The sequence below is a fragment of the Tachyglossus aculeatus genome, chromosome 16 (assembly GCF_015852505.1).
Source record: "Tachyglossus aculeatus isolate mTacAcu1 chromosome 16, mTacAcu1.pri, whole genome shotgun sequence".
Taxonomy (NCBI): domain Eukaryota; kingdom Metazoa; phylum Chordata; class Mammalia; order Monotremata; family Tachyglossidae; genus Tachyglossus; species Tachyglossus aculeatus.
Genome location: NC_052081.1, coordinates 23031612 through 23047216, shown reverse-complemented (window position 1 = coordinate 23047216; position 15605 = coordinate 23031612). Strand labels below are relative to the sequence as shown.

Sequence of the window (15605 nt, the reverse complement as noted above, 5' to 3'; positions counted from 1 at the left end):
TCTACACCCACTGCCTCAAATTCCTCAACACCAACTCTCTCCTTGACCCCCTCCAATCTGGCTTCCGTCCCCTACACTCCACCAAAACTGCCCTCTCAAAGGTCACCAATGACCTCCTTCTTGCCAAATCCAACAGCTCCTACTCTATCCTAATCCTCCTCCACCTCTCAGCTGCCTTCGACACTGTGGACCACCCCCTTCTCCTCAACACACTATCCAACCTTGGCTTCACAGACTCCGTCCTCTCCTGGTTCTCCTCTTATCTCTCCAGCCGTTCACTCTCAGTCTCCTTTGTGGGCTCCTCCTCCCCCTCCCATCCTCTTCCTGTAGGGTTTCCTCAAGGGTCAGTTCTTGATTGCCGTCTGTTCTCTATCTACACTCACTCCCTCAGTGAACTCATTCACTCCCATGGCTTCAACTATCATGTCTAAGCTGATGACATCCAAATCTACATCTCTGCCCCTACTCTCTCTCCCTCCGTTCAGGCTCGTGTCTCCTCCTGCCTTCAGGACATCTCCATCTGGATGTCTGCCCGCCATCTAAAACTCAATATGTCCAAGACTGTACTCCTTATCTTCCCTCCCAAACCCTGCCCTCTCCCTGACTTTCTCATCACTGTAGACAGCACTACCATCCTTCCTGTCTCACAGGCCCGCAGACTTGGTGTCATCCTCGACTCCGCTCTCCCGCTCACCGCTCACATCCAATCCGTCACCAAAACCTGCCGGTCTCACCCTGCAACATTGCCAAGATCCGCCCTTTCCTCTCCATCCAAACCGCTACCTTGCTGGTTCAATCTCTCGTCCTATCCCGACTGGATTACTGCATCAGCCTCCTCTCTGATCTCCCATCCTCCTGTCTCTCCCCGCTTCATTCTATACTTCACGCTGCTGCCCGGATCATCTTTGTGCAGAAACGCTCTGGGCATGTTACTCCCATCCTCAAAAATCTCCAGTGGCTACCAGTCAACCTATGCATTGAGCAAAAACTCCTCACTCTCGGCTTCAAGGCTCTCCATCGCCTCGCCCCCTCCTACCTCACCTTCCTTATCTCCTTCTACAGCCCAGCCCACACCCTCTGTTCCTCTGCCACTAACCTCCTCACTGTACCTTGTTCTCCCCTGTCCCGCTGTCAACCTCTGGCCCGTGTCCTCCCCCTGGCCTGGAATGCCCTCCCTCTGCACATCCGCCAAGCTAGCTCTCTTTCTCCCTTCAAAGCCCTACTGAGAGCTCACCTCCTCCAGGAGGCCTTCCCAGACTGCGCCCCCTTTTTCCTCTCCTCCTCCCCATCCCCCTGGCCCTACCTCCTTCCCCTCCCACAGCACCTGTATATGTATGTGTACAGATTTATTACTCTATTTCTTTTACTTGTACATATTTACTCTTCTATTTATTTTGTTAATGATGTGCATCTTGCTTCATTTCTATTTATTCTGGTGACTTGACACCTGTCCACGTGTTTTGTTTTGTTGTCTGTCTCCCCATTCTAGACTGTGAGCCCATTGTTTGGTAGGGACCGTCTCTATATGTTGACAACTTGTACTTCCCAAGAGCTTAGTACAGTGCCCTGCACACAGTAAGCGCTCAATAAATATGATTGAATGAATGAATGAATGAATCATCTGCACACAGTAACTACCCGATAAATATGATGGTGATGGAATGAATGAATGAAGAGAAGTTAAGTGACTTGCCCAAGGTTACACAGCTGGCAAGTGGCAGAGCTAGGATTAGAACCCAGGTCCTCTGACTCCCAGGCCAGTCCTCTTTCTGCTAGTCCATGCTGCTTCTGAGTGATCGTCAGCTGGCTATGAAGAGGGAGAGCATTCCACACCAGAAGCAGGTTGTAGGTGAAAAGTGGACGATGAGGTAGACAAGATCAAGGTGCAGTCAGCTGGTTGGTATTTGAGGAGCTCAGTATGTGGGCTGGGTTGTAATAGGAGCACAGTGAGGTAAGACGGTCATGGGCAAGGTAAATGAGTGCTTTAAATCTGATGGTAAGGAGTTTCTGTGTGTTGCAAGGTGGATGGGCAACCACTGAAGGTCCTTGAGGAGTGGGGAAATATGGAATAAACATTTTTATAGAAAAATGTTCCAGGCAGAAGAGGGAAGTATGGACTGGAGTGGGGAGATTCAGGGGGAGATCAGCAAGGAAGTTGATGCAGTAATGAAGATGGGATAAAAGTACGTGCTTTGATATGCTAGCACTTTTTGTTGGAGAGGAAGGAGCAAATTTTGTGAAGGTTGAGCCTGTGGGATTTGGTGACATTGAATATGTGGGTTGAATGAGAGATGAGTCCAGGATAATGCCATCAGGCTTGTGAGACAGATAAATTCATAGTGCTGTCTACAGTGTTGGGAAAATCAGGAGGAGGATGAAGTTTGGGTGGGAGATTGAGTTCTGTTTTGGACTTATTGGCAGGACATCTGAGTAGAGATCTCCTGAAGGCTGAAGGAAACGTGAGACTGCAGAGAAGGAGTGAGATAAGGACTGGAGATGTAGATTTGGGAATCATCTCATAGAGATGGTAGATGAAGCCATAGGAATGAGTGGGTTCGGCAAAGGAGTGGGTGTAGATGGAGCTTGTTGTGGGCATAGCATGTGCCTGTTATTGTGTTGTCCTCTCCCAAGTGCTTAGGACAGTGCTCTGCACACAGTAAGTGCTTAATAAATATCAGTGATTGATTGATTAAAAACTGAAGGGGACCAAGAAGTGAGCCTTGAGAGACTTCCATATTTAGGGGATGGGAGGCAGAGAGGAGGAGCCCATAAAAGAGACTGCGAATGAGTGGCTAGAGAGATAGAAGAACCAGGAGTTAGCAATGTCAGTGAAGCCAAGCTTGGATTATGTATATAACCTGCTTTCTCAATTGTATCTTCAGTTATTATTTTACCTATTTTGTTTGTAAAATACGTTTACATCTGTCTCCCAATCAACCAATGTTATTTATCATTATTTTTGAGTCCTTCTTGTGTGCAGAACACTGCATTAAGCACTTAGGAAGCAAGGGGAATGAGGGGAAGCAGCATGGCTTAGTGGAAAGAGCACAGGCTTGGGAGTCAGAGGTCATGGGTCCCATTCCCTCTCATCTCATGAAATCTCTTGCTCCATCCCTTCTCCCCTCCTTAACTTCCATCTTCAACCGCTCACTCTCCACTGGTTCGTTCCCCTCTGCCTTCAAACATGCCCATGTCTCTCCCATCCTAAAAAAACTCTCTTTTGATCCCACCTCACCTTCTAGTTATCATCCCATCTCCCTCCTACCATTCCTTTCCAAACTCCTTGAACGAGTCATCTACACGCGCTGCCTCGAATTCCTCAACATCAACTCTCTCCTCGAACCCCTCCAGTCTGGCTTCCATCCCCTACATTCCACGGAAACTGCCCTCTCAAAGGTCACCAATGACCTCCTGCTTTCCAAATCCAACGGCTCATACTCTATCCTAATCCTCCTCGACCTCTCAGCTGCCTTCGACACTGTGGACCACCCCCTTCTCCTCAACACGCTATCCGACCTTGGCTTCACAGACTCTGTCCTCTCCTGGTTCTCCTCTTATCTCTCTGGTCATTCATTCTCAGTCTCTTTTGCAGGCTCCTCCTCCCATCCCCTTACTGTGGGGGTTCCTTAAGTTTCATTTCTTGATCACCTTCTGTTGTCGATCTACACTCACTCCCTTGGTGAACTCATTCACTCCCATGGCTTCAGCTATCATCTCTACGCTGATGACACCCAAATCTACATCTCTGCCCCTGCTCTCTCCCCCTCCCTCCAGGCTCGCATCTCCTCCTGCCTTCAGGACATCTCCATCTGGATGTCTGCCCGCCACCTAAAACTCAACATGTCCAAGACTGAACTCCTTGTCTTCCCTCCCAAACCCTGCCCTCTCCCTGACTTTCCCATCACTGTTGACGGCACTACCATCCTTCCCGTCTCACAAGCCTGCAACCTTAGTGTCATCCTCGACTCGGCTCTCTCGTTCACCCCTCACATCCAAGCCATCACCAAAACCTGCCGGTCTCAGCTCCGCAACATTGCCAAGATCCGCCCTTTCCTCTCCATCCAAACCGCTACCCTGCTCGTTCAAGCTCTCATCCTATCCCGTCTGGACTACTGTATCAGCCTCCTCTCCGATCTCCCATCCTCTTGTTTCTCCCCACTTCAGAGAAAACTTCTGCAGTGGGGAAATGTAAGTTTTGAGGTCAAGAGATGAGTTTCTGGAATGGCCTATGTAGAAGATCAGGATTCAGTCTCTTCATCCCCTTTCATCTCCATCATCTATGCTGTGGTACGTTTTCCTGACCCAGAAAAGTCTCTGCCTAGAAACTGTCCATTTCTACTTATTTCCAAATTTGCCCTTTCCCCCTTGTGGTACTTGTTATGTGTTTACTATGGATTAATTTATATAATTGAGTTTGATTGTCAGCCCTCCATGAGAAGGGTCTGTGTCTGATTTGATAATTTTACTTCTCCCCAGCCCTCAGTTCAGAGCCCTGCACACATTAAGGTCTTAGCTAATGTCAGAACGATTACCATTATCATCAAGAATTTGTGTATGCTATATATTATTTATTTGTCTTGCCTTGGTTCAGAGACTAAATTCTTATCAGGCAAGGACTGTGCCTACTCCTGCCTATTCTTGGGCTAGATATAGAAGGACCTGGTTTTGCCACTTGTCTGCTGTGTGATCTTGGGCTAGCCACTTTACTTCTCTGTGCCTCATTTACCTAATCTGTAAGTCAGATTACAGTGGTTGGTTGCCCATCCACTTCGGCATAAACAGAAACTCCTCACCATTAGCTTTAAACCACTCAATTACCTTGCCCCCCTCTACCTCACCTCATTACTCTCCTCCTACAACCCAGCGCACACACTTTGCTCCTCAAATGCTAACCTTCTCAGTGAGAAGCAAGGTGGCGTAGTGGATGGGCCTGGAAGTCAGAAGGTCATGGGTTCTAATCCTGTCTCTGCCACTTGTCTGCTGTGTGACCTTGGGCAATTCACTTCACTTATCTGTGCCTCAGTTACCTCATCTGTAAAATGGGGATTGAGACTGTGAGCCCCAACTGGGACAGGGACTGTACCCTACCCAATTTACTTGTATCCATCCCAGCACTTAGTACAGTGTCTGGCACATAGTAAGTGCTTAACAAATACCACAATTATCATTATTACTACCTCGATCTCATATATCTCGCCACTGAACTCTCACTCACATCCTGCCTCTGGCCTGGAATGCCTTCCCTTCTCATATCCTACAGACAATTACTCTCCCCTCCTTCAAAGCCTTAATGAAGGCACATTTCCTCCAAGAGGCCTTCCCCGCCTAAGCCCTCCTTTCCTCTTCTCCCACTCCCTTCTGCATCAACCTGACTTGCCCCTTTTTATTCATCCCCCCTCCCAGTCCCACAGCACTATGTACATATTTATAATTTATTTATTTCTATCAATGGTTGTTTCCCCATCTTATAGTGATAATAACTGTGGTATTAAGCACTTGGGTGGATACAAGCAAATCAGGTTGGACACAGTCCTTGTCCCTCATGGAGCTCACAGTCTCAATCCCCATTTTACAGATGAGTTAACTGAGGCACAGAGAAGAGAAGTGACTTACCCAAGGTCACAAGAAGACAAGTGGCAGAGTTAGGATTAGAACCAATGATCTTCTGATTCCCAAGCTCGTGCTCTATCCACTAAACCATGCTGCTCCTCTAGACTGTAAGCTCACTGTGGGCAGGGAATGTGTCTGTTTTTTGTTACATTGTACTCTCCCAAGCACTTGGTATAGTGCCCTGCACACAGTCAACACTCAATAAATACAACTGACTGATTGACTCTCCTCAACATGCTCATGCCCCACCTTACTGTAAAATAACCTCGCCTGGATCCCACTAAACCAACTTCCTATTGTCTCTGCCTCCTCCTCCCATCCTTGTACAAACTTCTTGAACAGGTTGTATACATCTGCTGCCTCCATTTCCTCTCATCCAACTCTTCTTGATCCTGAATGTTCCAGTTTCTACTCTCTTCATTTCACTGAGATCACTCTCTCCAAAGTCACCAAAGAAACATAACAGACTCTATTCTGTCACCCCTCCTCCTATTCTGTCAGGATATTTCACTCCCCTCCTCAAGAATCTCCAGTGGTTGCCTATCCACCTCCGTATCAAACCAAAACTCTCTATTGGCTTTAAAGCTCTCCATTTTACAGATAAGATAACTAAGGCCCAGAGAAGTGAAGTGAAGTGACTCTCCTAATGTCACATAGCAGACATGTGGCAGAGCTGGGATTAGAATCCAGGTCCTTCTGATTCCCAGGCCCATGCTCTATCCACAAGGGAACACTGCTTCTTCCTCTCATTCTCATAAATTCACTCTCACTTTCCTGCTCCAGATAAGATGGATGATGTGCTTTTGAGATCTTGCTTTCCCTTCTGTTGGTTAAACACTGTGTTCAATCACATAGAATTCATTTCTATATATGGACACCTCAGATCCTTTTCACCAAGTCTATCTGCATTACTATCTACAAGGCTGGATGCCCATAACTTGAGGGGAAAATTAAAGCCTTGTTTTGCCTACACCAGCAAGATACTTAGTATTTATAGCAATTCATTTGCATTTTCTTTTCTTGCAAAGAAGTGAAGAGAACACTTCCATGTCAAATATTCAGTTGTTCAAGGAACAGAGGTGAAATGCAGAAGAACTTGGATTTTTCCTCTGGAAAAACAAAGCTACATGCATTTTTTAAATTAAAACCCATTCACACAATACTGGAAAAACAAGCCTGTGGGTATGAAACTGAGTTACTCAAGCCTTACTGTTGCAGGCTGATCAAGACCTCAGGGGAGGTTTTTGAACCTGCAATTTTGCAAAATGAACAAACCTGCAAGTGGAAGGGATGTTCTGATTTCCAGGAACAACAATCAATATAAGGGTAAAGTGAGTGAATGGCCTCCAGTTCATCATTGACAGATCACGTCAGGCCAAGAATAGAGAACAGGAAATTTAAGGGTCAAAGAAAGGATGATAGCTTGATGTAACTGAACAAAAGTTTATTTTTTTTCTCTCTCAGTACACCTCCCAGATAATATGTGTGTGTGTGTGTGTGTGTGTGTGTGTGTGTGTGTGTGTGTGTGTGTGTGTGTGTGTGTTTAACAAGAGAAACTCTTCATATTCTCAGTGTATGCCGCCAACGTTGTTTATCTGCTTTAGTTGATATTTTGTCCAGGCTTCACTGGCTGCCTTCAGGTTGGCTCTCTGTGCAGTGGCCATGATTAAGGTCACGAAACTAAGCCATTAAATATGGATGCATCTCTGAGTTAAAAGCGTGTCTAGTGTCCCTGTGGATTTCTTGGATCAAGGAATTGTTTCCTAATTCCTGGAAGTGATTATGTTTTTGCTTACTATTAGAGGGAGGGAAGGAGTTGAGGGGCAATCAGGAGGCAGAGTGGCTTGGCAGAGAGTTGGGAATGTCTACGGTGACAGCCCATTCATCAGACAGCTTCTACAGAGAAAGGAAATTCTCTAGTAGTAATAGTAGATTACCATCTCCCTCTAGATTGTAAAGTTAGTGTGGGCAGGGAACGTGCATACGAGCACAGTTATATTGTTATACTGTACTCTCCCAAGCACTTAGTTCAGTGCTCTGCATGCAGTAAGTGCTCAATAAATATGATTGATTGATTGGTAGTAGCCAAGTAGTAATAGTAGTTGCAGTATTAATGGGATTGACTGTGCATCCAATACATGAAATACACGGTGCTAAAAGCATTGAAAGTACAAACAAGAAGTAATATGTTTCCTGCTCTAGAGGAGCTTACATTCTAACTAGGTTCACTTGATATTCATCCAAATTGTACCCTGCCCTCAGTTCCACAGCACTTACATATATACCTAATTTATTATAATGTATGTCTCCCCCTCTAGACTGTAAACTCTTGGGGCCAGGACCGTATCTACAGACACTGTTATACTGTAATACTACTAATAATAATGATGGTATTTGTTAAGTGCTTACTATGTGCCAAGCACTGTTCTAAGCACTGGGTAGATACAAGCTAATGAGGTTGTCCCATGTGGGGGCTCACAGTCTTAATCCCCATTTTACAGATGAGGTAACTGAGGCACAGAGAAGTTAAGTAACTTGCCCAAAGTCACACAGCAGGTAAGTGGAGGAGCCAGGATTATTCCATCAATCGTATTTATTGAGCGCTTACTGTGTGCAGAGCACTGTACTAAGCACTTGGGAAGTACAAGTTGGCAACATATAGAGACAGTCCCTACCCAACAGTGGGCTCATAGTCTAGAAGGGGGAGACAGAGAACAAAACAAAACATATTAACAAAATAAAATAAATAGAATAGATATGTACAAGTAACAAACAAATAGAGTAATAAATACATACAGACATATATACATATATACAGGTGCTGTGGGGAAGGGAAGGAGGTAAGGCGGGGGGGATGGAGGGGGGGAGGGGGAGAGAAAGGAGGGGGCTCAGTCTGGGAAGGCCTCCTGGAGGAGGTGAGCTCTCAGTAGGGCCTTGAAGGGAGGAAGAGAGCTAGCTTGGCGGATGTGCGGAGGGAGGGCATTCCAGGCCCGGGGGATGACGTGGGCCAGGGGTCGACGGCGGGACAGGTGAGAACGAGACATGGTGAGGAGATTAGCGGCAGAGGAGCGGAGGGTGTGGGCTGGGCTGTAGAAGGAGAGAAGGGAGGTGAGGTAGGAGGGGGCGAGGTGATGGACAGCCTTGAAGCCGACGGTGAGGAGTTTCTGCCTGATGCATAGGTTGATTGGTAGCCATTGGAGATTTTTGAGGAGGGGAGTAACATACCCAGAGCGTTTCTGGACAAAGACAATCCGGGCAGCGGCGTGAAGTATGGATTGAAGAGGGGAGAGACAGGAGGATGGGAGAACGGAGAGGAGGCTGATACAGTAATCCAGACAGGATAGGATGAGAGCTGGAACAAGCATGGTAGCGGTTTGGATGGAGAGGAAAGGGCAGATCTTGGCAATGTTGCAGAGGTGAGACCGGCAGGTTTTGGATGTGAGGGGTGAACGAGAGGACGGAGTCGAGGATGACACCAAGGTTGTGGGCTTGTGAGACGGGAAGGATGGATTAAGACTGTGAGTCCCACGTGGGACAATCTGATCAGCTTGTATTTACCCCAGCAATCAGAGCAGTGCTTGGCACAAAGTAAATGCTTAACAAATACCATTATTATTATTATTATTATTATTATTATTATTGTGGTATTTTTTCTGATGGTATTTGTTAATCACTTACCATGGGCCAGACACTGTTCTAAGCACTGGAGTAGATACAAGCTAATCAGGTTGGACACAGTTCATGTCCCACATGGGGTTCACAATCTTAATCCCCATTTTACAGATTAGGTAAATGAGGCACAGAGAAGTTAAGTGGCTCGCCCAAGATCACACAGCAGACAAGTGACAAAACCAGGTCCTTCTATATCTAGCCCAAGAATAGGCAGGAGTAGGCACAGTCCTTGTCTGATAAGAATTTAGTCTCTGAACCAAGGCAAGACAAATAAATAATATATAGCATACACAAATTCTTAATGATAATGGTAATCGTTCTGACATTAGCTAAGACCTTACTGTGTGCAGGGCCCTGAACTGAGGGCTGGGGAGAAGTAAAATTATCAAATCAGACACAGACCCTTCTCATGGAGGGCTGACAATCAAACTCAATTATATAAATGTACTGACTAAGCACAGTGCTTACTCCATAGTAAACACATAACAAGTACCACAAGGGGGAAAGGGCAAATTTGGAAATAAGTAGAAATGGACAGTTTCTAGGCAGAGACTTTTCTGGGTCAGGAAAACATACCGCAGTACAGATGATGGAGATGAAAAGGGATGAAGGGACTGAATCCTGATCTTCTACATAGGCCATTCCAGAAACTCAGCTCTTGACCTCAAAAGCTTACATTTCCCCACTGCAGAAGTTTTCCACAGGTATTCAGAACTCCAATGAATCCAGGGATGTCTCAGGACAAGTCTCAGTTTCACCCAGTCCAAATTGTATGGGGATTTACATCTCTCTCGTACCATTCCTTTCCAAACTCCTTGAGCTTCTCTATACTCGCTGCCTCCAGTTCTCATAGCTTGACCCCCTCCAGATCTCTCCTTGACTCCCTCCCCCTTCACTCCACCAAAACTGCCCTCCCAGAAGTCATCAGTGATCTTCTTGCTATCCCAATGGCCTCTACTCCATCTTACTCTTCCTTGACCTCTCAGCTTCCTTCAACTTTGTCTAACAACCCCTTCTCCTGGAAACATTATCCAATCTTGGCTTCACTGACATGTCCTCTCCAGGTTCTGAACCTATCTCTCTGGCCACACATTCTCCATCTCTTTCATGGGCTCCTCCTCTGCCTTCCACCCCCTAACTGTGAAAGTCCCTTAAGGCTCACTTCTGGGTCCCCTTCTATTCTCCATCTACACCCACTCCCTTGGGAAACCCATTTGCTCCCATGGCTTCAACTACCACCTCTATGTGAACGATTCCAAAATCTACATCTTCAACCCTGATTTCTCTCCTTCTTTGCAGTCTCACATTTCCTTCTGCCTTCATGACACCTGTACTTGGGTATGAACATTATGAGCATATCCAAAGTTAATTTATTTATGTTATTGTCTGTCTCCCCTTCGAGGCTGGCAGGGAATGGGTCAGTTATATTGTTACATTGTACTCTCCCAAGTGCTTAGTACAGTAGTCTGCTCACAGTAAGCATTCAATAAATATCATTGATTGATTGATTGATTGATGCCTCAAACTTAACACGTCGAAACAGAACTCCTTATCTTTCCACCCAAACCCTCGGACTTTCGTATCACTGTAGATAGCGCTATCCGTTATCTTTGATTCATCTCGCTCATTGAACACATATATTCAGTGTCACCAAATCCTGTTAGTTCACTCTTCACAGCATTGCTAAAATACTCCCTTTTCTCTCCATCTAAACTGCTGCCAAATTAATCCAAGCACTTATCCTATCCTGCTCTAATTACCGCATCTAATGCAACTGCACTAGAGAAGCAGAATGACCTAGTGGATAGAGCAGAGTCCTGGGAGTCAGAAGGACCCGGGGTTTAATTCCGGTTCCACCACAATAGGTGTATGACCTCAGGCAAGTCACTTAACTTATCTGTGCCTCAGTTACCTCATCTGTAAAATTGGGATTAAAACTGTGAGCCCCATGTGGGACATGAACTGTGTTCAGTCAGGTTAGCGTGTTTGTACGTAAGCACCTACTCAAGTGCCCAGCACATATTAAGTGCTCAACAAATGTCATTAAAAAAAAAAACTAAAATAAAACCAGCCTCTTTGTTGACCTCCCTGCCTCCTGCTCTCCCCTTTCTAGTCAATCCTTCACTCTGCTGCCTGATCATTTTTCTACTAAAATGTTCAGTCTGTTTCCCCACTCCTCCACATCAAACAGTAACTCCTTACCATTGGTTTTGAAGCACTCAATCACCTGTCCCTTTCTTACCTTTTTTCATGGATTTACTACTACAACCCAAACCACACCTTTCATTCTTCTAATGCCTATCTACTTACTGTACCTCGATCTCACCTATCTTGCCACTGACCTCTTACCCACACCCTTCACTGGCCTGGAGCACCCTCCCTCTCCATATCTGACCAGTGATCATCCTCTCCACCTTCAAAGCCTTACTAAAAGCATATCTCTTCCAAGAAGACTTCCCTAAGCAATCAATCAATCAATCGTATTTTTTGAGCGCTTATGGTGTGCAGAGCACTGTACTAAGCGCTTGGGGAGTACAAGATGGCAACATATAGAGACAGTCCCTACCCAACAGTGGGCTCACAGTCTGTAAGGGGGAGACAGAGAACAAAACCAAACATACTAACAAAATAAATAGAATAGAAATGTACACGTAAAATAAATAAATAGAGTAATAAATATGTACAGGCATATATACATATATACAGGTGCTGTGGGGAAGGGAAGGAGGTAAGATGGGGGGATGGAGGCGAGGGGGAGAGGAAGGAAGGGGCTCACTCTGGGAAGGCCTCCTGGAGGAGGTGAGCTCTCAGTAGGGCCTTAAGCCTTCACTTCCTCTTCACCCACTCCATTCTGTGTTGCCCTTGCACTTGGATTTGCATTTTTTATTCACTCCTCCCTCAACCCCACAGCACTTATATACATATCTGTAATTTTATTTATTTATATTTAATGTCTGTCTTCCCCTCTAGATTGTAAGCTCATTGTGGGCAGGGAACAAGTCTACCAACTCTGTTGTAGTGTGCTCTTCCACGCACTTATTTCAGTGCTCTCCACACCATAAGTGCTCAATGAATATGATTGATTTTATGATAAGATGGCTGAATATTAGACTACAAAGTTCACTTCATTTCAGGTGATCTTTCAAGGGATGGAGCGAGATGAAAAATAAAATGCTTTTCTGGGATTAAGTAACAAGCATTATCAGCTTGCATCTCTGGGTGAGAAATAATGTGATAGACACCAAAGTTAAATATATTGCTTTGTATTCTACATGCTCATCGGTGTTAGCGGTCCATGTTTTAGGAGTGGGGAGAGTGGGTGTTTAATGAGTTCTTCAAGTGGCCAGAGAGAAACTCAAGAGTCCACTCAGAGAGTCTGGAGATCCTAGCAGTTCTAGGGTCTTGTTTTCTGTTTTCCTCTCTCCTGCCTGTGGAGGACCTCCTGACAAATATTGAGTTAATTGATTAAATTTGTTTTGAATTACAGCCTGTTTTGGGGAGAGGAGGGAAAGAGTAATAGTATATTTTCTGTTAGAGAATCAGAAATCTATTCCTGATGAAAATATTGACTGAAAATATTATGGCTAAAAAAACCCAAAGATTTGTCTGAAAATTATTTTTGACCATGAATCATCAGTGGACTATGTACAGGGATTGAAAAACCACACATATATTGGAATAGTAAGTGCCTGCAACACTAGCAATGGAAGTTGCAGTAGAAACCATTAAATATTAATGGCTATTAAATATTTTAACAATATAGTAAATATGTAAGCAGCTTTCACATCATTCACATTGTTTTATCCAATAAATTAATTAATTGTATTTATTGAGCACTCACTATGTGCAGAGCACTGTACTAAGAGCTTGGGAGGATACAATATCCCTGTATTCTACTAGGGTTGAGTCTACCTACTCTATTGTATTATATTTTCCCAAGCACGTAGTAGAGCATCACATAGAGCGTGGGCCTGAGAGTTAGAAGATCATAGGTTCTAATCTCAGCTCTACCATTTTTCTGCTGTGTGACCTTGGGCAAGTCACTTCACTTCTCTGTGCCTCAGTTACCACACCTGTAAAGTGGCGATTGGGACTGTGAGCTTCACATGGGACAGGGGCTTTTTCTAACCTAAATTGCTTGTATCCACCCCAGTGCTTAGCCTGGGCCACAGTAAGTGCTTAACAAACACCACAATTATTATTATTAGTAGTAGTACAGTGCTTCATAAAAAATAAAGTCAAGAAAAAGGAGTGATTGATTGATTGATCCTTGTCATAATCCTGAGGTAAGAAACGAAGCAGTGTTGCCTAGTGGAAAGAGCATGGGGCTTAGGAGTCAGAGGACCTGGGTTCTAATTCCATCTCTGCCACCTGTCTGCTGTTTGACCTTGGGCAAATCACCTAACTTTTCTTTACCTCAGTTACCTCATCTGTAAAATGTGAGCCCCTTGTGGGACGGTTTCCAACCTGATTAACTTGAATATACCCCAGTGCTTAAAACAGTACTTGGTACACAGTAAGTGCTTAATAAACACCATATTATTATTATTATAGAAAGGTTATTTTAATTTTACAGATGAGGATATTAAGGCCCGGAGAATTTAAGTGACTTGCTCGAGGTCACATAGCAAGCATTATTGACAGGCTGAGGATTCGCTGCTTCCCCCATCTCAGTCCCTGGTGCCCCCTCTGTCCCAAGAGGGAAGCCTTCAGCCTGGCACAAGAAAGCAGCCTCTAGCTGGAACTTTGCCCCTGTCCTTTGTTTTCTGTGAGTCAGTAGCCCCTGGACTTCTCCAGTCCAGAGCCCCACCCTGTCTTAAGTCAGAATGCCACTTGTGGAGCCCATTGCCTCAGGCGCCATCACCCCACACTCCTTTTGTCCAAATGGACCAGCCCCTCATTCCTCTAGGCCCAGTTCTTGTCCTTGCCTCTGCCTCCCCTCCCCTCCCCCACAACCTCTTTTCCTCCTGGTTTTCTTCCTGAAGCCATTGTTGCTTTCTCTTTCCCAGGAGCCCATCCAGCTCCATAATCATCATCATCATCATTGTGTTATTTAAGTGCTTACTATGACCCAGGCACTGTACTAAGTGCTGGAGTAGATATAAGTTAATTGAGTTGGACACAGTACCTGTCCCACATAGGGCTCACAGTCTTAATCCCCATTTTACAGATGAGGTGACTAAGGCACAGAGAAGTTAAGTGACTATCCCTGCTCTGCCACTTGTCTGCTGTGTAACCTTGGGAAAATCACTTTACAGGGACTGTGTCCAACTCAATTTGCTTGTAGTCACCCCAGTGCTTAGTACAGTGCCTGGCACATAGTAAGCACTTAACAAATACCACAATTATTATTATTATTATTAAGGTCACACAGGAGAAGAGTGGTGGAGCTGGTATTAGAATGCAGGTCCTTCTGACTCTCAGACCCGTGGTCTATCCACTAGACTATACTGCTCTCCTTCCCCTCTGGGTGGGAATCCTCAGGCTGTAGAGGCCAGGCTTGGGAGGGCTGGTTTCAGGGGTGGACTGAGGGACTCGAACAGAAACAATGACCAGAAATACACACCACCTACCACTTAGAGGAGCACAGTCCAGTCAGTCATTACTGTGGCTGCTGACACCATTTCCTGATCAGTCCCCAGATGGAAATTACACATGGCATCCTGGCAATAGCGGGGGCTGTAGAGAGGACTGATCCTCAGAAATTTCCACTAGTTCATTCATATGCCTGCTGACATCCAAATAATCCAGCCATGTGGTGCCTATCCACTTTTTAAGCTTCTCTAGAGAGGAAAAAGGATCTTTAGCTCATTTCTGTGTCCTTACTCTTGCTTAACCTTACTCTCTCATGATGCAGTTTAAGCCCATCACATGTCCTTGTTGCATTCATTTCAATTGTACTGTCAATAGGTCTTCATTTTAATGAAATTATTGAGAATTTCCTTTAGAATAACCAACTAAAATTACAGCCATCAATGGACAGAAGGCAGCTTAACACAGATCGTTCATATCAGTGGGCCAAAGAGAGGGAAGATTAAAATCCAGCCTAATTTGTTTCCTCTTTTACTTTCTCTTGAGATGTCTTCCAGAGCTAGCTAAAAGACAGGCATTCTGAAATGCAAAACCAAGTTGTTTTGTAAGGAGCCAGGAGCCAATTCATTTTATTCATGGCTTCCTCAAACCATCAGTGTTACATGGTACAGCTGCACATCTTCTAGGGCTGCAATTAGGATTAAATGGACTCATCTAATCATCACAATCATAATTTTGGCATTTGTTAAGCAGTTACTCTGGGAAAGTCTCTGCTCTATATGGGCCTCACA

At 45.0% G+C, this 15605-nt stretch overlaps 1 protein-coding gene across 3 annotated transcripts in view; it reads left to right on the top strand.

The window, feature by feature from the left end:
• TACC2 (transforming acidic coiled-coil containing protein 2) overlaps positions 1-15605 on the top strand; it is a 316371-nt gene that overhangs the window by 189937 nt on the left and 110829 nt on the right. The gene's annotated exons all lie outside the window — the stretch shown is intronic.